This window comes from Benincasa hispida, chromosome 1 (genome assembly GCF_009727055.1).
Source record: "Benincasa hispida cultivar B227 chromosome 1, ASM972705v1, whole genome shotgun sequence".
NCBI lineage: Eukaryota > Viridiplantae > Streptophyta > Magnoliopsida > Cucurbitales > Cucurbitaceae > Benincasa > Benincasa hispida.
This window is the reverse complement of record NC_052349.1, coordinates 65,036,954-65,060,104: the sequence shown is the minus strand read 5'-3', so window position 1 is coordinate 65,060,104 and position 23,151 is coordinate 65,036,954.

The window sequence follows — 23,151 nt, the reverse complement described above, 5'->3', positions numbered from 1 at the left end:
ATTACCTCAATACCCTTTATGAGATAGGATCTAATGAACCTACAGATCAAAAGCTCCAACAATATGAGATTAAATGGCTAAACTCATTAACTAAGTTAATCAATATTCGTTAACTATGGGTACACATAACTATAGATCCACAGTTTCACTTTTCTCACTGCAGATATATTTCTTTGTCCACGGATATTGACCAATGACAGCAAGTTAGTCCTTCATGAGTGTTCGTAACACCAGCTGGATCAAATGACCATTTTACCCCTAGGTTACCTCTGTATATTTAAGTACCACTACTCCCCTAATGAACAACTTTTTTATGGTCCAACCATTAAACAGAAACCTCTCTCGGGCCAGTGAGAGGGTAGGGCCCTTTGTTCAAGTCCCGAAGACACCACTTAAGAGAACATTCATCTACTCTAAAGTCAGGAATGAGTGAATTCCATCTCGTGAAATTATGTTCCCAGCTCCTCACTCGGTTTCGTCCCTAAAATGGTAGGCTTATTGAGTCGAAAATCTGGCCACTCTCACCATACAAATCAAAGGACAATTCTTCATGAACAGGATTCCATAATCCACTCAAGATTGTGACTAAGTTGCCTAGGTCATTTTGGTAAAAAAAAAAAAACCTAACTAGTCAACGGAGTTACATCTAGAGGTTACTATTTCGTGGTTCGGTCTTATACAAACTCATTGCATAGGATACCCTCACTCGTATGTCTCTTACACGAACGCGTTGGATCATTGCATTTGTATCAAATACAAAGTGGATTGTATCTATAGTGTCATTAGGATAAGATATCCAGCCTTATCTATATACTATAGACCCTTTAGGTTGTATCTTAAATACCGATCCTCGTATGTCTCCACATACAGTTCAAGACTCATACAACAGTCTAGGATGTTAGTTTATTGGATTAAGGTTATTTAGCAAGATAAATACAAGATAAACAATAACTATTTGTTGTAATAAACATTAATAGCACTTTATTAATGATCAGTCAAATGTTACACTTACTATCTACGAGGTTTAGGGCATAAAATCCAACAATGGTAAAAAAAATAAGTGCAACCCACATCCAGATACACTTAATACACCTGATACACTTGATATACACTTGATACACTCGAAACATCTGATACACATGATACATTTGATACCCCTTGATATACTTGATACACTACTGATGTACCCTCGATACACTCACACTTATACCCTTGATTCACTTGATATATTACTGATGTACATTTGATACACTTGATACAAAATGTTGAGATCGACAACTAGACAGTATCGACGACCTGATCTTGATTCAAAGTGGCGTCGTTGAACAAAGGAATCGGAATGACACTACTAGTTAGAAACGACTCTACAATAGAACTCAAATTGCTCGATGTAGGCCTATTAGCCAAAACTCACTCAAACTATCAATGGTGGTTGGGCAATGTTCACCAGTGTCAACAAGGAATGGGCGACAGTTGACTGCCGACTTCTTGTGTGATAGACGGTCATGAGAGAAAGGGAGAGGGAGATCTGTGTGAGAACTAATGACTTCTAGTGACTACTTTGTCCATTGGTGATTGATAGTAGGCTTGTGGCATGGACACAGCAGCGACTACGACACTCGGCAGTGGAGGCGGCATGTTTGGTTGAAGACTGGTGGTTCTAGGCGGCGGCGATGTCTTCAGGCCGCTAGGTCTGGAGTGAGGCAGCATCGGCGAAGTCTACGACTGGCGTCATTCATGCAAGAAAGAAATGCAAAGGAGTTGCTTTACACACACATAAGAAAGAAAAAAACAAATAAAAAGAAAAAAGAAAGAAAAACAAGGAAGAGATTAATAGGAGAAAAAAATCATTCATGATTTTTGCTATAGACGCAAAGTGTAAAAAGTGAAGCTATAAATACTAATATATAATTATGTTTTGCCACTCAATACAATTTTCCCAAACACTAAGGAATAAAATATCACTAATGTGAATATAACATCGTTCATTCATTTTGTTGTGTATTTTTGCTCGTTATTCCCATGTATTGTCGATTCATCTTTTCGTTATCTCCCTCCCATTATATCAATCACTAATTTCTTCCCGTCCTCCCAAGTTTTAGCCGCCTTTGTTGCTCATATTAAATTTTTGTAGTGTAATTTTGTTCTAATTTTGGATATTATGCTTGGAAATCGAAGGAGTTCTTAAATACCTTAGCTATATTGGGTTGTAATAAGTCAAGTCTTAGATTTTAAGCTTCTTTGGAGAATTATGGGTTGTATATGAGGCAACTTAATGACCCTAATTTGTTTTTTCAAATTTGTATAGTTGACAGCTAAAAAACGTCAATGACATCATTATAGTGGACAGCTAATGTCAGTATAAAAACATATAATCATGCTAGTTAATGCATGTAACCAAAAATATAGTACGGTTGATGGTCAAAAAGCATCAACAAAGAGTACATCTGACAATTTTTAGAAATAGTTGACAACTAAAAAACGTCGATATTGTCCTTCATTAATGGCCAAAAGTGTCAACAAATAGGGTAAAATTTATGGTTTTGGAGAACATTTGACAGCTAAAAAATGTCAATATAACCTAAAGTACTTCGGTTAATATGAAACTTAGCCTCATCTAAAAATTGGGATACTCCTTCTCTATACTTGACCGATAACTTATTTCTAAGTTTGATCCATTCTTTATTCATCCTTAAAAATACACCTTTTCTTACCCAACTTATAATCCAAAACAAATTATAACCTATGTTGTGTACATAATGAATGGTGGTTAACTTTTAGAGGCTTATATATACTCGTAAAATGAAATCAAGGTTTCATTGAACATAATAAAAGAATATACAAGGACATAAAAAAAGGACACTAAAAAATGGGACCCTAAACTACAAATCCAATCTAACAAAATCAAACTATGATCATAATCACAAAAAGGACCAATTACTAAAGTGATACTATGTGTTGTTCATTCACATATAAATGCTCCCACTAATATTTTGAAAAATGGAAGAACTATAAATCAATCTTGTACAAATATCAATTCATTCACATGAATGTTAACACATATATTTTCATAAAATCAAGACATTTTAATCATATATTAGGACTCAATAAAATGAAAAATAAAGCAATCAGAAGTCACTACATTCTTCTAAACAATAAAATGAGTAAATATATAATGCATTTTAGGTCCAATTTAAACAAAATGGAGAAAGGCTTACCGAACGACGGATGAACGGATGATAGCTGATAGATAGTGGCGAATAGACAGCTTAACGATGGATGAACGATTGACCTACCGACGAAAGATGGGCATACAAATGAGCAGCAGAAGACGGAAGACAAACGAACAAATCATGGTGTTGTTCTTTGGTCTGCTAGGGTTACGGATGAAGAAGGCAGATTTGGATCTATCTTATTCGATTTGGAGTTTTAAAACCTATCTCCCGATGGCTATCATGAGTTGTTGGGAGCTTCGTCAGGAGTTCCTATCAAACTCTCGACGAATTACTTAAATCGTCGGGAGTTCGGTCAGTGCTAGCTTCCATCTCCTGAACTCTTGAATGCCTATTGTCTATCCGTCAGGAGTTTGGACCTAGCTCCTGACGACTTATATGTCACATTGGGAGTTATTGCTAACTCCTGATGCTACCCTTACATAGTCGGAAGAGATCCTCTCTTCCGATGATAGTTCTTCTGATGGTTGTTTTAGGCATCGGGAGAGTCTTTTTCTCTTGTAGTGCGTTAACATTCAAGAAATGTCAACAATAGGCTATAGTTGATGGTTTTCTAAAATAATTGACAACCATAAACGTCACATTACCTTTGTTGACGATCAAAAACCGTTAAGAAAGACTTATAGTTGGCTTTTTTTGGTCGTCAGCCTAAAAGTTTATTTTTTTAATAGTTGAAACTCGCACTATTGAAGTTAAAAAATGTAAACTATAATGAGTTATAGCTTTTGAACGTCAGCAAATGCAAAAATTGTAGTGGTGGTGACAACCCGATATGAGGAGATCAACCAATTACAATGATCATAAGGAATCAACTGCTTCGAAAGAGGGAGCTAACGACATCAATAGTGGGTTCTAGATCTAGGCCTTGGGAAGTTTTAATGGAAAGGAAATCCAGGGAAAGGGTTCGAGCCACACTAGGAAAGCTTAAGATTTTTTTTTTTTTTAAAAAAAAGTAACAATTGGAGCTAATTAATTAAGAAAAAAAGAAAAGAAGTTGGAGAGAATTGACTAAAAAATACCTCATGAAAAATGTGGGGGTTGACTTTCGCTATTGTTGAAGGAGAAATTTTAGACCAATCACAAATTGCAACGTCATTCACTAAATTAATGACGAAACTCCAAATAATTGAACTTGGGACCAATTAGTTGACATACGTCCCTAAATTAGGACCATGGACCAACCAAGTCCAAGTCCACGAAGCCAATCAGAGAACTTTATAAATAGAGGAGCTCTCTTCATTTGTGGGGTTAGCAATTCAATATTCTAGAGAGTCCAGAAAGAATTCTCCAACCAATCAGAAGACTTTTAGACTCCTGAAGCTGCACACTCCTTGAAGACATAAATCTCCTAAAGATACAACGACTCTTCCAAGACTTCAACTTCAAGAAAATCACATGCTCTGCTTCTTCAAGTCAAGCGTATGCATCAAACTGAGAGAAAATCAAAGGATCAAGTACTAGAGATCAAACCACATCACATTAAATCAACATCAACATCAACATAAGTTCCACTTCACGAAACAAGTGTCTCCATAAACTTTTGTGCAAACAAATTGGCACGTCTAGTGGGACATCTCTACCTCTCATGTCTCTCTCAACATCCAAACAAAACAATGTCACCAAAGAAAGTTGCATCCAAAGTAACTACTGACTCCTACATGGGACCTGTCACCCACAGTCGCTCAAAAGATGTTCTACAGGGATAATAGCAGAGTTCCATAATCGTGCATAGCATTCTGAAATAGATGAAAAAGTCTCCTAAAAACAAAATATTCATCAAGGAAAATCCCTTGTTTGAAAACTCTACTTCTGCCTCCAGCAAGTCGAAAAGGGAACCACCCTGGATGTGATGTCGTCATTATGGCAGACGTGACGACCGAGGCAGCCATGGCGACAATGGAAAGAAAGATAAATTTTCTAATGAAAATTGTTAAGGAACAAGACCATGAGATCAATGCCTTAAGAGAGTAGCTGCAGGCTCGTGAAACTGCTGAGTCAAGTCAAACCCCTACTGTCAGGGCAAATGACAAAAGAAGACCATGATGCAAAAAGCTCAACGGCAACAATCAAATTTTATTACCTTCTATCGGTCCAACGGTTGCAAGACATTATCATGACCTCCATAAAGGCTCAGTATGGAGGCCTGTCTCAGACCTCTTTTATGTACTCCAAGTTGTATACCCAGAGACAACTTGAGGATGCCTACAAGATACCAACCCCCAAAGTTCCATCAATTCGATGAAAAGGGTAACCCGAAACAACACATTGCCCATTTTGTTGAAACGTGTAAGAATGTGGGAATCAGAGGAGATCTACTGGTCAAACAGTTTGTCAGAACCCTAAAAGGAAATGTTTTTGGCTGGTATATTAATCTAGAGCCTAAGGTGATCAACAGTTAGGAACAACTGGAAAGAGAGTTCCTAAATCGCTTCTACAGTACTAGATGCACTGTCAATATGATGGAGTTGAAAAAATGCCATACAACATAAAGGAGAGCCATCATCGATTACATCAACCGATAGAGAGCTCTAAGCTTGGACTGAAAAGACCAACTCACCGAACTGTCTGCAATAGAAATATGCACCCAAGGTATGCACTGAGGACTTCTTTATATTTTGTAGGGAATAAAACCCCGTACATTTAAGGAATTGGAAACTCACGCCCATGATATAGAGTTGAGCCAATGGAGGGACGAAGGATTTCCTGATCCTTGAGATGAAGAAGGACAAGAAAGAGATAAAGGGTGCTGAAAAGATTGTGAAAAGCGCCACGAATGAATCAATGATCGTTAATACGACCCCACTGAATTTTTCTTCAAAGAGAAGAAAATTGAGAAGAAATACGATGGAGGCGAAAGACTTCGTCTAACTTTAAAGGAGAGGCAGGAAAAAGTTTATCCATTTCCTGATTCTGATGTTGCAGGTATGCTTGAACAATTGATAGAAAAGCAACTTATTTAGCTATCGAAATGCAAACAATCGGAGCAAGCCAAAAAAGTGGATGATCCTAACTACTGCAAGTATCACAATGTCATTAACCACCAAGTCAAAAAGCGTTTTGTGTTGAACAAGCTGATTCTATGGTTGGCTCGTGATAGAAAAATTAAGTTGGATCTGGACAAAGTTGCTCAAACAAATCATACCGTAATGGTAGTAACTTCGAGTGCTCCAACATCGAATAGGTGTTATGAAGAAAAAGAGAGTTTAGTCCAATTTGGGTCCTTTGAACCGTCGTCGTTCGGTTTCAGCAAGCGATCTGAATGAAAGATTTTCAATATAAAGAAGAACATGTTGATGATGACGATGATGAGGGATGGATTCTCGTAACGCATCAAAAGAAGAGAAAGTCGAGTTCTATCCGAAAATATTCGTGCTCCTATCAAAGTTATAGAAGAAGGAATACGACTTAGAAAAGGAAAGAAAAAAAGAAGGCTTGAAAGCCTAGGCTTATTGAGGAGGAAGATGAAAACTTCCCTCAACCCAGGCGACAATTGACGTTGGCAGATTTCCTACTGGAGAACTTCTATGGCCACTGTTCTGGGAAAGGGCCAGAGGTTGTTGCATGTCATGCCATCAGCATGTCAGGAGAAGAGGATAACCTCTAAGTTCATCGGAAGTGATGGAAGAATCAAAAGATTTACTATCGTTCAACAAAGATGACCTATTGTTACTCCCTCAAGCAACTAAGATGGCTCACATCAATGCATTGTTAGAGTCCAAAGCATCTAGTGTGTTGACCTCTACGACGCGCGTTTTTGCCCCTTGTTATATGTCCATAGGTTTCTTAAACAAGGATCTACTGTTGGGATCAAAGCTGTATAATAGGCCTCTATATATGGGGATATGTTCGAGAATAGAAAGTTGGGCGAATTCTCATCGACAATGGATCAACCGTTATATAATGCCTAAGACGGATATAAAGCAATTGGGCATCCCTATGGAAGAATTGTTGAATAGTAAGTTCATAATTTAAGGTTTTAACCAAGACAGTCAAAGGGAGATAGGTTTTAACCAAGAATTGTTGATACGTTTAGAACTCCTCATTGGCGACCTAAAGGTCGACGTGTTATTTCATGTCATAGACTCGAAGACCATCTATAAACTGCTATTGGCACGTCCTTGGATTCATGAAAATAGGGTGATAACATCAACACTGCATCAATATTTCAAGTTTTATCAAGACGGGATTAAAAAAAGATGAAACAAACTCTAATCCATTTTCAAAAGCTAAGTCTCATTTCGCAAATGCGAAGTTTTATTTGAAGAGTGAGTGTTGTTCAGGTAATGGCTGTGGAGACTCCATTAATAAAGGATGAAGGTGAATCCAAGTCAAAATCATAAGTAGATGTAGGGAAGGAAACAAGCAACAAGGCACAAGCCTCTAGCTCGAAAGAAGGTGAGGCATCCACCAGAATTACAAAGACATCGATTTTAAAAAATGAAAAGGCTCCAAGTCCTTCGATCTTACACTATGTTCCTTTTTCGAGGCGCAAGAAGTGTGAGTCACCTTTTACAGAGTGCTCAAAAGGCTTGAAGGTCAGGGATGTTTAAATCTTAAAAGAAAGTTTCATTACACCATTTATGCCGATAACAAAGCAGGAAATCCATGAACCTAAGGGAGAGTTAACAAAGGTAAATCTGCCTGAAACACAAATGAAAGATGGGTTCGATCCTAAAGCTTACAAATTGTTGGCAAAAGTAGGGTTTGACTTCAAAACTCACACCGAATTTAAGAGTTTTAGCATTTATGAGCAACCCGAGCTTTCTTCGACCCATAAGAAGCTTTTGCAGGAAGGGCATGTTATACCTGCATCGAGGAAGGGGCTTGGATATAAGTCATTAAAGCTAGTTCGCATAACCAAAAGGGTGAAGGAAAAGGTGGTCGATAACAATCATATAACTGCAGAAGAAGTCAATGATATAAAAGAAAAAAAGGGCAAGGATAAAAGAAACTCAACCTTCCACCGCATCAGACCGCCTGTTGCATGCGCTTTGGCCTTTGAGCGATTGGGCATGACGAAAGTAGAGAGAGAAAGTCTACGCATGACTCCTTGATCTACCGAAACTCAGCCTTTCAAAGGTTGACTTTTCCTTACGAAGGAGAAGAGAAAATTGTCTGTCAATCTCCGATAGTGACGCAACCATCAGCCTTCGAAAGATTAGGTACAATTTCGAAGAAAATCATAGGAAAATCTCGTGCGTCCATTTTTTATTGCCTTAAGCACGAAGGTTTGAGGATCACTTCAGTAAGCGTGTCTCCAATGAGATAAAGGGTAAAGGAGAAACTCACAGTGTCGTCCCCAATATAGCCATAAGAAAGAATGAACCAATATCCCGTGCGTCAATCTGGCGATGCCTAAGCCATAGGGATATCGAAAGTCTATCAGGTGAGAAATCATCATGTGAGGCAAAAAGTGACAAGGAATTTCATAGTATTTTTCTTTCACAAATGAAGAGAAAGACCTCCGTTACTCTCAACACAAGTGAAGGTTCAGTGAAAGTGAAGAGGCATGACGTTGTCTTCACTAAACCCCAAAATGGAAGCTTAGAGCATGAGGAAGGTGAAATTTCATGTCATCACATTATCATCATCAAAGAGTCTGAAGATGAAATAACCTAAGAGGAAGTGGAAGGTGCTCTACTAGGTGTGGAGGATGGTGGTCAATCTAGGGTAGATGAACACAAAGAGGTGAATCTTGGCACAGTAGAGGAACCACACCCGACTTTCATTAGCACATCTCTCTCTAGAGAAGAATACGGAAAATTTATGAGTTTGCTCACTGAATACAGGGACGTTTTCCCTTGGTCGTACAAAGAGATGTCGGGTCTTGATCCGAAGGTAGCAGCCCACCATCTCGCAATCAAATAGGATTGTCGGCCAGTTAAGCAAGCTCAATAACGCTTTCGATCAGAACTTATTCCTCAGATTGAAGCTAAAGTCAATAATTTGATTGAAGCAGGGTTTATCTATGAAGTCAAATACCCAACGTGGATAGCCAACATTGTCCCTGTTAGAAAGAAGAACTCACAGCTTTGTGTTCGCATGGACTTTCGTGATTTCAACAATGCATGCTTGAAAGATAATGTTCTATTGTCCATCATGGAGATCATGGTTGATGTGACAACAGGGCATGAGGCCTTATCCGTTATGGATGCATCATCTAAGTATAACCAAATACAAATGCCTTTCGTTGATGAGGAAATGACAGCCTTTCAAATTCCAAAAGGAATATATTGTTACAAGGTAATGCCTTTCGGATTGAAGAATGTTAGCACTAATTACCAACGCGCCATGCAGAAGATGTTTGACAACATGTTGTACAAACATGTAGAATGTTATGTTGATGATCTCGTGTTCAAGTCCAAGAAATGACAAGATCATTTCAAGGATCTGAAAGTTGTGTTTGATCGCCTGCAAAAATACCAGTTGAGGGTGAACCCTCTCGAGTGCACGTTTTTTTTACCTTAGGGAAGTTTCTTGGTTTCGTTGTAAGGTATCGAGGGATCGAGATAGATTAATCCAAGATCGATGTCATTCAGAAGATGCCAAGGCCAAAGAATTTACATGATTTAAGAAGTCTTCAGGGATGTCTAGCTTACATCCGAAATTTTTTTCCAATTTGGCTGGTGAATGTCAACCTTTTCCAAGATAATGAGAAAAGGAGAAAAAATCGAATGGGATGAGAACTTTCAGAATGCTCTTGATAGCATAAAGAAGTACTTGCTTAGACCTTCTATCTTAGGCGCTCCCATAGCAGGCAAGCCGTTGATATTATACATTGCATCCTAAGAAAGATTGCTACAGGCATTTTTGGTGCAAGAAGAGGAGAAGGAAAAAGAGTGTGTTCTCTATTATCTACGTAGAACTTTGACCGGAGCTTAAATCAATTACTCTCCTATTGAGAAAATGTGTCTTGCTCTCTTTTTCGCTATCGATAAGGTAAGACACTATATGCAGGCCTTCACTGTTCATCTAATTACAAAAGCCGACCTCATCAAGTATATCTTATCTAGGCCAATCATCTCTGGGCATTTGGCCAAATTGATTGCTTCAAAAATACGACATTGTCTATGTGCCACAAAAGAACATCAAAGGACAAGCATTGGCCGACGTCTTAGCAGATCACCCAATTTCATCAGATTGGAAGTTGTGGGAAGACTTGCCCAATGATAAAGTTCTCTTCACAAAAATCATGGAACATTGGATCATATTTCTCGATGGTGCAGCATGAAGAAATGGTGTGGGGGTAGGCATCATCCTCATTTCACTAAAGAAACACTTGCTGCCCTGTAGTTGTGCATTTACTGAATTATGCTCAAACAATATCGCTGAATACCAGGCCTTGATAATCAGCCTCTAAATGGCTTTAGAGACTAGGGTATCATGCATGGAGATTTTTGGTGACTCAAAGTTGATAATCAATCAGCTTTTACTCCAGTATGATGTGACGGATGATAACTTGAAGCCTTACTCATTTATGCCAGACAGTTGATCGAGAAATTCGATAGTGTTGGAACATGTCCCGAGGTCAGAAAATAAGAAGGCGGACACCTTGGCAAACTTGGCTACTGTCCTAACAGTTCTAGATGATGTATCCTTAAGTATATCACTTTGTCGAAGGTGGGTTATACCTCCAGTTGAGACTGAATGTGAAGAAATGAATATGATAATAGTTTGCTTAATTTAGGAGGAATATTGGTGGCAACCCATTATAATTTACCTTGAACATGGAAAGCTTCCAGACAACCCCCGCCATAAAACTAATATCCAAAGAAGAGTTGCTCACTTCATTTATTACAAAGGGTTTTATACCACCGCTCCCGTCTTCGATGCCATGGAAAAGAGGAATCAACAAAGGCTTTGAAAGAATCTCATTCAGGCGTCTACGACGCGCATCAATCTCGACCAAAGCTACAATTCCAACTGAAAATGATGGGTTACTACTGGGCAAGAATGATCAAAGATTCGATGGAGTATGCAAAGAAGTGTGAGGCTTGTCAATATCATGAAAACTTCATTCATCAACCGCCAGAGCCTCTACATCTGACTATAGCTTTGTGGCCTTTTGACACATGGGGACTTGATCTTGTTGGCTCTATAACACCTAAGTCATCAGCAGGACATTCTTACATCCTTGCGGCCACTAATTACTTTTCAAGGTGAGCTGAAGCCATCGCCTTGAGAGAATCTAAAAAAGAAAACGTGGTGGACTTTATCTGCACTCATATTATCTATCGGTGGTATCCCCTATTGAATGTGACAGATAATTGAAGGCAGTTCTCCAATGGCTTGATGGATAGGTTGTATGAGAGGTTCAAGTTTAAGCAGTTCAAGTCATCCATATACAACGCTGCTACAAATGGGTTGGCAGAGGCATTCCACAAAACATTGTGCAACCTACTGAAGAAAATTGTCTCAAAGTCAAAGAAAGATTGGCAAGAAGAGATCGGTGAGCCATTGTGGGCTTATCATACCCCTACAGGAGTCATACTATACTCTCTTATTTATGGAGTAAAAGTTGTTCTCCCTTTGGAAAGAGAAATTTTATCACTGCAAGTGAGATTGACTACAGAAGACAATGTCAAGCTACGTCTTCAAAAGTTAGAAGCATTTGATGAAAGATGACTGAAAGATCAACAAGCATTGGAGTGTTACCAAGCACGAATGTCTAAAGCCTTTGATAAGCACGTGAAGCCTCGATCTTTTCAAATCGATGATCTGGTGCTTGTTGTAAGAAAACCCATTATCACGACGAGACATACAGGAAATAAGTTCACACCTAAAATGGATGGACCATACATCGTCAAAGAGGTCTACATAAATAGAGCATACAAGATCGTTGATCAAGACAAAGTAAGAATTGGCCCAATCAATGACAAGTTTCTTAAGAAATTTTATGCTTGATAAATGTTAAAAAAAAAAAAAAAAAATCTTCGTATCGTAAGAGTGTAAACTGTATGGTGCACTGGCCCACATGAGCTTAAAAGGTGAACAGCCAAAAAAAATCTTTTGAACTATGTTATGACTTGATCACTATTCCTTATAAAGGGTACGTAGGCATCTTGAAGAAAACTTCAAATTCAATCCAGTAAAAAAAAAAACTTTTGAACTACATTATGACTTGATCCCTATTCATTATAAAGGGTACGTAGGCATCTTGAAGAAAACTTCAAGTTCAGTCTAGTAAAAGAAAAAAAAAAATCAATTGAACCACGTCATGACTTGATCCCTTTCTTAAAGAGTAAGTAGAGAACTTAAAGAGATTTAAGTTCAGTCTAAGGAAAAAGTCACCAACCACCTAACGTGTGACGCTAGAAAATTGATGGTGTTCATTTGTATTATAGAATGTCACTAAGAATTGAGGCCGACCCTAATAGATGCAATTCAACAAATTGAAGATGTTCATCTTTATTGGGGGCAACCCAAAAAATCAAAGAAATGCAGCACTAGGAGCAAGACACTACAAGTTAGATACTTATAGAGGCATTACTTAACTAAAGATCAGCGCTTCATCTTCTAGTTTATAAGTTCTTTAAAATCAAGTTCAGCGGTTTCATCGATGCTTCCTCAAATTCAAATTCAAAGGTTTCATCAAGGCTTATTTAAATGAAAGCTTGTAGATTTTGCCAAAGCTTTCTTAATAAGCAAGTGTTAACGATTCGTCAATGCTTCTTCAAGTTTAAGTAAGGAGAATTCTCTGATGTTTCATCAAGCTCAAGTTCGGAGGATTCGTCGATGCTCCATCTTCATACTCAAGTTTGAAGGCTTTATGATGCCATCTATATGCTTAAATCACGAAGTCAAGCTTAACGTGGAAGACAAAAACTCAAGACCGATGTGAATGGTGGAAAATCAAGTCCGATGCAAACTGGCAGAAAAACAAGTTTGGTGTGACTTTATTTCATCAAGTCAGATCTGTCTGGCTCTGTCTCATATGAGAGATCACATCCGGTCTGCTTGGTTCCACCTCATATGCAAGATTAAGTTAAGTTTTTTGGTTCTGCTTCATTTGCAAGATTAAGTCAAGTCTACATGGCTCCGCTTCATTTGCATGATCAAGTTTAGTCTTCTTGGATGCACCTCATATACGATATCAAGTTCGGTCTGTTAGGTTCTACCTCATATGCGAGATCAAGTCTAGTTCGTAATGTTCTGCCTCATCTGTGAGATCAAGTCCAGTTTACCTAGTTGTGCCTCATACATGGGATCAAGTCTGATCTACCTCTCTGCCTCATATGCGAGATTAAGTTTGGTCTATCTGACTCTGCTTCATATGCAAGATTAATTCAAGTCTACATGACTGCGCTTCATTTGCAAAATCAAGTCTGGTCTGCTTGGATCCGCCTCATATGGGAGATCAAGTTTGGTTTGCTAGGTTCCACCTCATATATGAGATCAAGTCTGGTTTGTAATATTCTGCCTCATCTGTGAGATCAAGTCCGGTTTGCCTGGTTGTGCCTCAAACGCAAGATCAAGTCCGGTCTGCCTCTCTGCCTCATATGCGAGATTATGTTCGATCTTCCTGACTCCGCCTCATATGCAAGAGTAAGTTTAGTCTACCCAACTCCGCTTCAAAGCTCGATGCCATATCCACTTCATCTTCAAATTCGGATCAAAGAGTGCCATAATAAGGTTCTTTAGACCTTTCGGGGGTCATCCCTATGTGAACCAAACCATGATATAATAGTAGATCAAGAAGTGATGTAATAGGGTTTCTTAGACCTTTTCGGGGTCATCCCTGTGTTGATCAAATAGGGTTGTTAGACCTTTCTAGGGTCATCCCTATGTTGATCAAGAAGTAACGATGTAATAAGGGTGTTTAGATTTATGTTGATCAAATAGAGTTGTTAGACCTTTCTGGGGTCATCCCTATATTGATCAAGAAGTGACAATGTAATATGGTTGTTTAGACCTTTCCGGGGTTATCCCTATGTTGATCGAGAAGTGATGTAATAGGTTTGTTTAAACCTTTATGGGGTCATCCGTATGTTTATTAAGAAGTGGTGTGATAGGGTTGTTTAGACCATTCTGAGGTCATTCCTATGTTGATCAAATAGGGTTGTTAGACCTTTCCGGGGTATCTCTATGTTGATCAAGAAGTGACGATGTAATAGGGTTATTTAGACCTTTTCGAGGTCATCCCCATGTGTGTCAAGGCAATGGTCACATATCAGGGCATTACTGCAAAAAAAATAAAACTCGCCTTTTGCAAAAAGAAATAAGGAGTTGGCGAGATTAAAAAAAAAAAGTTACTCCCTCGAATGCAAGTTACAAGTAGCTTTATTTCCTATAAAAAAAAATGGGGGAAAGTTAGTAAAAAAAAAAATCAAATTCTAAATGATGGAAAACGGAAATTAAAAAAAATTGAAGAAAGAAAAGGAAATTTTTTAAGGAAAAAAAAAGAGAGAAAACAAAAAAGAAAAAAAAAAGAAAAAAGAAAAAACAATTCTCTTCTTTACCTTTGTGTAGGGCTGCTTGAGTCGGGAATGCAGGGTTTGAGGTTCTATCTATAGCGGATTCACCAAGTTTCAAGGCGAATTAGGAAATCAAATCAAATAAGGATTTGGTTTGAATTATTAGATTTTATTAGATTTCTTAATTTTATTTTATCCTAATTTCGAATTAAATTTTTTAAAAAAAATCAAATTAAGAATTCTGCCGTTGTCAAGATTATTTTTTTTATTTAGATTTTATCCTCAAATTTATCTCCAAGCGAAATGTGAACATATTTCAAATTTCATTCCCGAACTCAAATCATCTAAATTTAGCCTCCTATCCCTAAAGTCAAATAAAATTAAGGATAAAATCTCAAATCCATCTCAAATTAAAATTTGTCTATATTCCAAATTTTATCCAAAAATTCAAATTATACACATTGTTATCCTCAAGTCAAATTAAATTAAGGATAAAGTCTCAAATTGATGTAAAATTCAAATTTAAGCATTTTCCAAATTTTATCTCAACTTCATCCAAATTTAAGTTCTTATCCCTATTTCCAAATCAAATTTCAGGTAAAATCTAAAATTTCTTTCAAATTAAAATTTGGCTATATTCCAAATTTTAACTCAAATTTAAATCAACTTTAGCTTTTGCCCTCGATCCAAATCAATTGGAGTAAAAATCTCAAATTAAAAGTTGGTCATATTCCAAATTTTATCCCAAATTCTAGTACTAAATTCATAGTTTGGCTGGCACATCATATGGAGTTTAAATCAAGAGCAAATAATTTTATTTTGACTCCAACTTTATCTTTTTCGAGATTCATCCACTAGGGCATTTGTTGAAGGAAAAATTTTGGATCAATCACAAATTGTCACATTATTCACTAAATGAATAACAAAACTCCCAATAATTGAACTTCAAACCAGTTAGAAGTTGACATGTATCCCCAAATTGAAGTTGAAAACATAAATTGACAAAGTCCAGTCGTGTGTTCTCATCACAAACGGATTGAATGAAATTAATTTGGCCCAATTTAATATTATAATTTGGGCTAAAGTCCAGTTGAACCCAAAAATAGGCTTAATTTGACCCAAATGCCAAAGTAGGTCTAAGTTCAACTAATTCGGACCAAGGGCTAGGCCTATGGATCAACAAGTTTAAGCCCACGAAGCCCACTACAGAATTTTAGAGTGGAAATCAACAATTTTACATTTCAGAGAGTTTAGTGAGAATTCTCCCAACAATCTTCTAGAAAATCACACGATCAAGTACTAGAGATCAAACCACATTGTATTAAATCAACATCAACGAAACGAAGTTTCTCCGAAAACCTTCATGTGAACAACTATTTATAGAGAAAATTTAAATTTCAAAACCTAATTTGGTTTTATTTGAAATCTAAAATTTGATTATTTTTAAATCTAAAATTTGATTTTATTTTCAATCAAATTATATTAACATGATAATAATATGATTTTTTTTTTTAATTTATTATAAATAAATGTAAATGCCAATTTATAATGAGATTGTTTACTGATTTAATGTGAAATGAACAAAAATAATATTTTATAGATAACATGAGCCTTTTTTATATATTAACATATCATGAGAATTTTTCAGGTTGGAGCTGACTACTGAAAAACAATAGGCTACTGAGATCCTGAAACTCATTGCTGAGATTAATGAAAAAGAAGATCAAAATGAGATTTCAGATGTAGATTTTAATCAGCGAATGACTGTTAAAGTTGATTTGCAAAATATACATCTCTTGACATTTTAATTTCATTTCAAAAATACAAGATGATAAGCATTCGTTGACTATTTTAATGACATATTCAGAGGACAAACTGATTGCTCTTGGATGATTGGTAACTTGAACTGGAAATGTCTCTCAACTGAACAGGTTAACAGCCTTGAGCTTCCCTTCCAAGAACCCGAAATATACAATGCGATCAAGCTCCTCAGCAGTAACAAAACCTCTGGATCTGATGACTTTACGATTGAAGCAGCATCTGGTTTGAAGATCAACATCCGGAAATTTTCTTTCTCTAGTGTGAATGTTGATAGTTCTCTCATTCCTGAGACTAAGAATACGTGGGGTTACAAACACATTCCTCTGCCTTTCGCATATTAAAGAATGCCCATTTGCGGAAATCCCAAAACTTCCAACTTTTGGGTACAGATTGTTGAAAAGTTCGGATAAAAAAGTTATTAAATTTTGAAAGGTGGAAGATTAACCTTTATGCATTGCCCTTTCTCTTCCAAAATATGGACCTCGATCGCTGCCTCAAATTATGCGGTGTTGCCTTCCTCTCTGTACTCCCTCACAACTTCTGCAAAGTAGCAAGACAAACATTCTATGGAGTAATATCGTAGGGGTTGTTCTATCAAGCTTGTGGATTGAAAGAAATGGCGGAATATGGGAAAATATCATATCTTTGGTAGTCTTTGGGGTAAAAAATCCCCCTCATGATAGCTTCAACTATAGCAATTAATTGGATGGCTTTTCTCTAGCCTCGTTTGTATCTTATTTTTGTTTGTTGCACTTTTCCATCTGTGTGCATATTGTACTTACTTATTCTTGATTGCATGCATTGCTTTTGGTTCTAGGGTATGATGAGGATGTTAAAGAAGTTAAGATGTCCTGATGCATCTATTGGTCCCTCTCTCACTATTATCTTGTTAAAAAATATCATGAGATTTTTTTAATAAAAAAAATAACCATTAAATGTGAATGGCAATTCACAATGAGATTAGTTAATGATTTAATGTGAAATTAATTAAGATAACAATTTTTTGCATGAGCTTTTTTATATTAACATGAATTATAGATCAAAATGTGATTTAAAAAAGAATAACGTGAAATAGAGATAAGTTGTGATTTCTTATATAATTTTTTCTTGTAACGTGAATTATATACAAAAATGTTTTTTTTTAAGTTTTTTTTTCTTTTAACGTGAATTAGATATAAATTTTGATATTTTTCTGAATTTTTTCCTTTTATGTTGAATGTCAAAATATATGAGGAAATTTTTTTATTTAATGATTTAAATGTAAAATTAACTAATATCCTATGACCATCAACGAAAAGGGACAAAAGAAAAAATTAAAAGTTTTTCTTCTATAGTCTCATTTAGATAGTATATGAAAAAGGATATTCGATCATACAATATAGCGATGTCTCACACAATGTGACTGCATTTTTTAGAACAACCAAGAAAGAAAAGTAATAAACTGAAATAAACAAAACACAAAGTTTGTTAATCCAATTGGGTGAAATACCACCTACATCTAGGGGACAGTGTGCCCGTGAAAAGATACTTTTACTATTTAAAGCTAGTAATTACAATGTTGTATTTATCTGTAAATGAATTAAAAGAACAGTGACACGCGAAGAGCCCAACTCTTTAGAAGAACACTTAGGCTTCCCCTAAGTATAAATATTAGTCCACTATCTCTTAGACTCCTCTTATGAGTGAGAACTCTTCTTGATGATAATCTTTTCACCTTGTTGTGAACACCTCTTCACATAATGATTTAGGCTCCCCCTAAGTTAGAGAATCACTTCTCCAGCCTTGAAGAAATCTTAGGCTCACCCTAAGATCAAAAACAAACGCCTCAACCAAAATCGTTCCAAAAACTTCTTCATAATCAATAGAGCTCGGAAACACTTCATGCACTTTGGTCGTCTCAAAAATTCCTCAATACAAAGATGTTCAATCTACAAGCAGCAACCCTACAAGAAGCAAATTGCCCTTAAAAAGATGCAGTGGAAAAAGGAAAATCAACCTATTCAATATCAACATTGATAAAAAAAGGGAAAAAAACTCAAAACGGAAATAAACTACAGAAGTATAAATAAGGAAAGAAATAATTCTATAGATAAGGCAATGTTCCAAACCTTCACGATATTTCTTGAGACAACAACCAAATCAGAAGCACAAAACACTCGTAAACAAATATAGTCAATCACAAACTCCAACAGTATAGATAGATAGAAATATACCTAATTTTTTTCAACAGAACAAACTATATATAAATAAATATTTGAAAAATTGTAATAGGTGTTTCTTTTAGTATGAATAAATAAGTATATATCATTTTCTACAACTAATTACATATATAGAATATTTCAGAAGATCCAGTTGATACTTTTTTATTCCTAAAGTTACCTTCTCCTACTTGTATCTTTGCCAACTTCTTCATTCTCCCACCCCCGCTATTCTTTTTCCTCATGGCCATGTGCAATTTTCAAGTAGTCTTCTTCATTCTCCCACCCGCATCTCTCTTCTTTTTCCTCAAGCTCATGTGTGATTTTTAGGTACATCTTCTTCATTCTTCCCAACATGATTCTGAGAGGAACACAATTAATCAGTTTTCTACTCACCAATTGTTATTTTTACTCTCAAGACTTGGTATTTACTCAAGACTTGGTATTCCTACTCGTGGTTTGGTATTTTCTCATCCACTCAGATTTTTATCTAAATTTGTTTCATCCTTTGCTCGTGTGATTCTTTCTCCCAAGTCTAGGTCGCAGTACTTCATGAGTTTTTTTATTCAGTTTCATCTGTGTTTTTTAAATTTATTCTAATTTGTACCATTTTAGGTTTCATTGATGTTTAATTGAAGTATGTTGATGTTATTAATCAATTTGATGATTTCTACAAGTTTCATCTATTTTGATTTTTCTTTTGAGGCTTCATGAGTTAATTTCTGTTTTGGTTTATATTTAGGCCTTTTTCTTTCAATCAGTCATGAAATTTTTAATACAAGTCTATCACTAATATTAGTCTACTAATATGTGAAGGGATCGGATCCCACAGTGAAAGTATTTTGTGAGAACGTCTTGCATCCCGCAATTTGATTTTTACATAAACAAATTCATTACATTAAAACAGAATATAAACATGTAAATTAGCATGCTTTGGGAAAAGATTAGAATCATTATTACCTTTGTAGGTTCCCAAGATCCAAAAACGATCCTCTCGAAGCTCCAACAAACAGCTCCTCCTACGATCTTGATCACAAACGATTTCTTAAACAATCTCAAACACAAACACAAGAGTAACCTCGTTATTCTATAGAATTCCAATAGAAGGATATGTGGCTTAGAGAGAGGAGAAAAGGGTTTTGGAGAGTTGAAAGGACTCTCTTTGTGGCTTAGGAAAAATTTTGCACAATAACACTTGTATATTGTGTATTGTTTGCGTGTCCCAAAGAGGCCATAGGGAGGTATTTATATAGAGAAGGGTCACACCCTTTTCCTAATCCTTTTCCTATTTTTCTTTCCTACAATTAATTAATTAATTAACACTTATTTTATTAATTAGTCCAATTAATTAAATAACATGTATTTAATTAATTTAGCACAATTAAATAATATTTATTTAATTTAATTTGTACATTAATTAAATAATTATTTATACATTAAATTGAATTTAATGTATATATATTTAATTATCATAAACATCGTATATATATGTGCAATACCTCTCTATTAATTAATTCTTTGTGAATCTAATTCATTTGAATTAATTAATTGAATCTTATTCAAATATTATTTTTCAATTTAATTTAAATTATAGATCATATTCATAATCAATTATATATTAATCACATTAATATATGATTTCCTCAAATTTATTTGAACAATTCAAATCATCCCTCTTAAATATCCTCTAATGAGCTAACAAGGGGACTTGGTGGACCTATAGATCAGAAGCTCCAACGATATGAGATTAATTGGCTAAACTCGTTAACCAAGTTAATCAATATTCGTTAATTGTGGGTACACTCCATTAAAGACCCATAGTTGCACTCTTCTTACTACAGATATTTTTTTTTGTCCACGGATATAAACCAATAAGATCAAGTTAGTCCTTCATGAGTGTTCGTAACTCCAATTGGATCAAATTACCGTTTTACCCTTAGGTTACCTATGACTTCTTAAATACCAATATTCCTCTATTGAACGACCTATTTATGATCCAACCAATAAATAGAAACCCTTCTCGGGCCAATAAGAGGGTAGGGCTCTTTGTTCAAGTTCGGAGACACAACTTAAGGTAACACTCATCTACTTATCCTTAAGACGGGACGGAGTGAATTCCATCTTGTATTATTATGTTTCCAGTTCCCTACTTGGTCTTGTACCCAAAATAGTAGGCATATTGGGTCGGCGAATTAGTCGCCCTCACCCATATAAATCAAAGGACAATCCCTCGTGAATAGAAGTTCAATATATACTCAAGATTAAGACTAAGTTGCCTAGGACATCCTATTGAAATAGGAACCTAACTAGTTAACGGTGTTACATCTAGTGGTCACTATTTTACGATCCAGTCTTATACAAACTCATTGCATAGGATACCCCCACTCGCATGTCAACTACACGAACATAATGGATCATTGTGTTTGTATCAAATAAAAGATGGGTCGTATCCATAGTGTTACCAAGATAAGGTACCCAGTCTTATCCTTATACCATAGACCCTTTAGGCTGTATCTTGAACATTGATCCCTATATGTCCCCACATACAGTTCAAGACTCATAAGGCAACCTTGGATATTAATTTATTGGATTTATGGTTATTAAGATAAAAATAAACAAACAACACAAACAATAACATTTATTGAATTAACATCTATAACTCTTTATTGATGACGGTCAATTAACATTTACTATCTACGAGTTTTAAGGCATAAAACCCAACAATATGAGTCTACTACTAATAGATACATATCATAGTCTATCAGTATTATTAGTCTTTCACTAATAGATGCTATGTTTTATTTATTATACTAGTCTATCAATGTTATGAGTGTAATTTATGTTTCTTGCAGTGATTTGGAAATATGATTAAGCTTGCAGTAGTGATGTTTCATAGCGAACAATGGGATGATAAACATAACTACTTTAATTACAAGACTAAAGGTGTATTGATCGATGAGATTATGTGTTTTGAGAATTTTCTAAGTCTGATATTAAAAGAAATTTAATTGGATGCATCTATTTCTTCAATACAATTGTCGATCCTATTGTATTTTGGTATCAATGACATTCAAACTATTGTTGAAATTCATGAAAATAACGATGTTGCTTGATTTTTTAATTTAGTTAAAGAATAAAGTACAAGACATTCATTAGTTGTTCATATCACTGATATGCTTTTAGAAGGGGTTTCCAATAGTGGATTTGATAATTTTCTATGTGCTTTGTCTTCTTCTTCTCCAATTAATGATGATTTCAACATTCTAATGGATGTTCATATTAGTAGCTTGTCTTCTACATTTGATTTGAAAGAGAATGATCTGTTTGCTAGTAAGGAAATGGTATCAAAGTCTATTTAATATATAGCTATAAAGAACAACTTTAAGTTCATGATTATGAGATCAAATTCTATATCAATTGTGTTGAAGTGCTCATAAGATGATTGTCAATGATACGTTCGTGCATCTCGTTATAAGAATGAGGAACTATGGAAATTTAGGAAGTTCATTGCTAACCACAGTTGTTCTATAAATTCTATTCAAACTTCTCATAGACAAAGATCTTCATCATTGATTGGTGATTGTATGATAAAAGATTTTAGCCCTTGTAACCATTTGACTTCGGATGATATGAAGATTCACATGCGTATTAAATTTGGGATAAATGTTAGCTGCTAAAAAGCTTGGAGAGCGAAAGAATATATTATGAAGTCACTAAATGGTGATGCAAAGGAATCTTATGCCTTGATCCCATAATTTTTTACGAAGGTGAAAGAAATGAATCCATATTTGTTTTCTTCTCCTATCCTTTATATATCATCAATCAAGCTTTCAATGAGTATGTAATCAATATTTGATAGACTTGTTTAACTGATATGGTCTATTACTGATATTGGTATATCAGTAATAGGTCTTATAGTAAATGAGCATATCATTGGTCTATCAGTGATAAATCTATTATAAAACAACATATAATTAATCTTTGATTTTTTTTTTTATTACAGGTTCCTTCATTGCATATGAAGCTGATTTTGAATGACATTTTGAGTATTGTTTTATGGAAATTGGATCGTGTATTAAGAGGTGGAAATATTGTAGGCCAAACATATCAGTTGACAGCACCTTTTTTAAATGTAAATATGGTGGAACTCTTTTGACAGCGTCAACAATTGATGGTAACAATCAGATTTTTCTCTTTCCTTTAGTATTATAGACTTCGAGAATGATGCATCATAGAGATTTTTAGAATATAAAGAGAAGTTTAAGGGATCGAGAAGGTTTAGTTATTATATCTGATCGACATTTAAGTATTCCAAAAGGTGTTCAAAATATTTTTCCAACTTCTAAATATTGTGTTTGTTTGCAATACCTTTTAAGAAGTTTGAAGCTGACATATGTACTCTTCTATTGATAATATGTTTTATAGATGTGGAAAAGCATATATTGTTGCTAATTTTAAGTTGAATATGAGATAGATGGAGGCTAT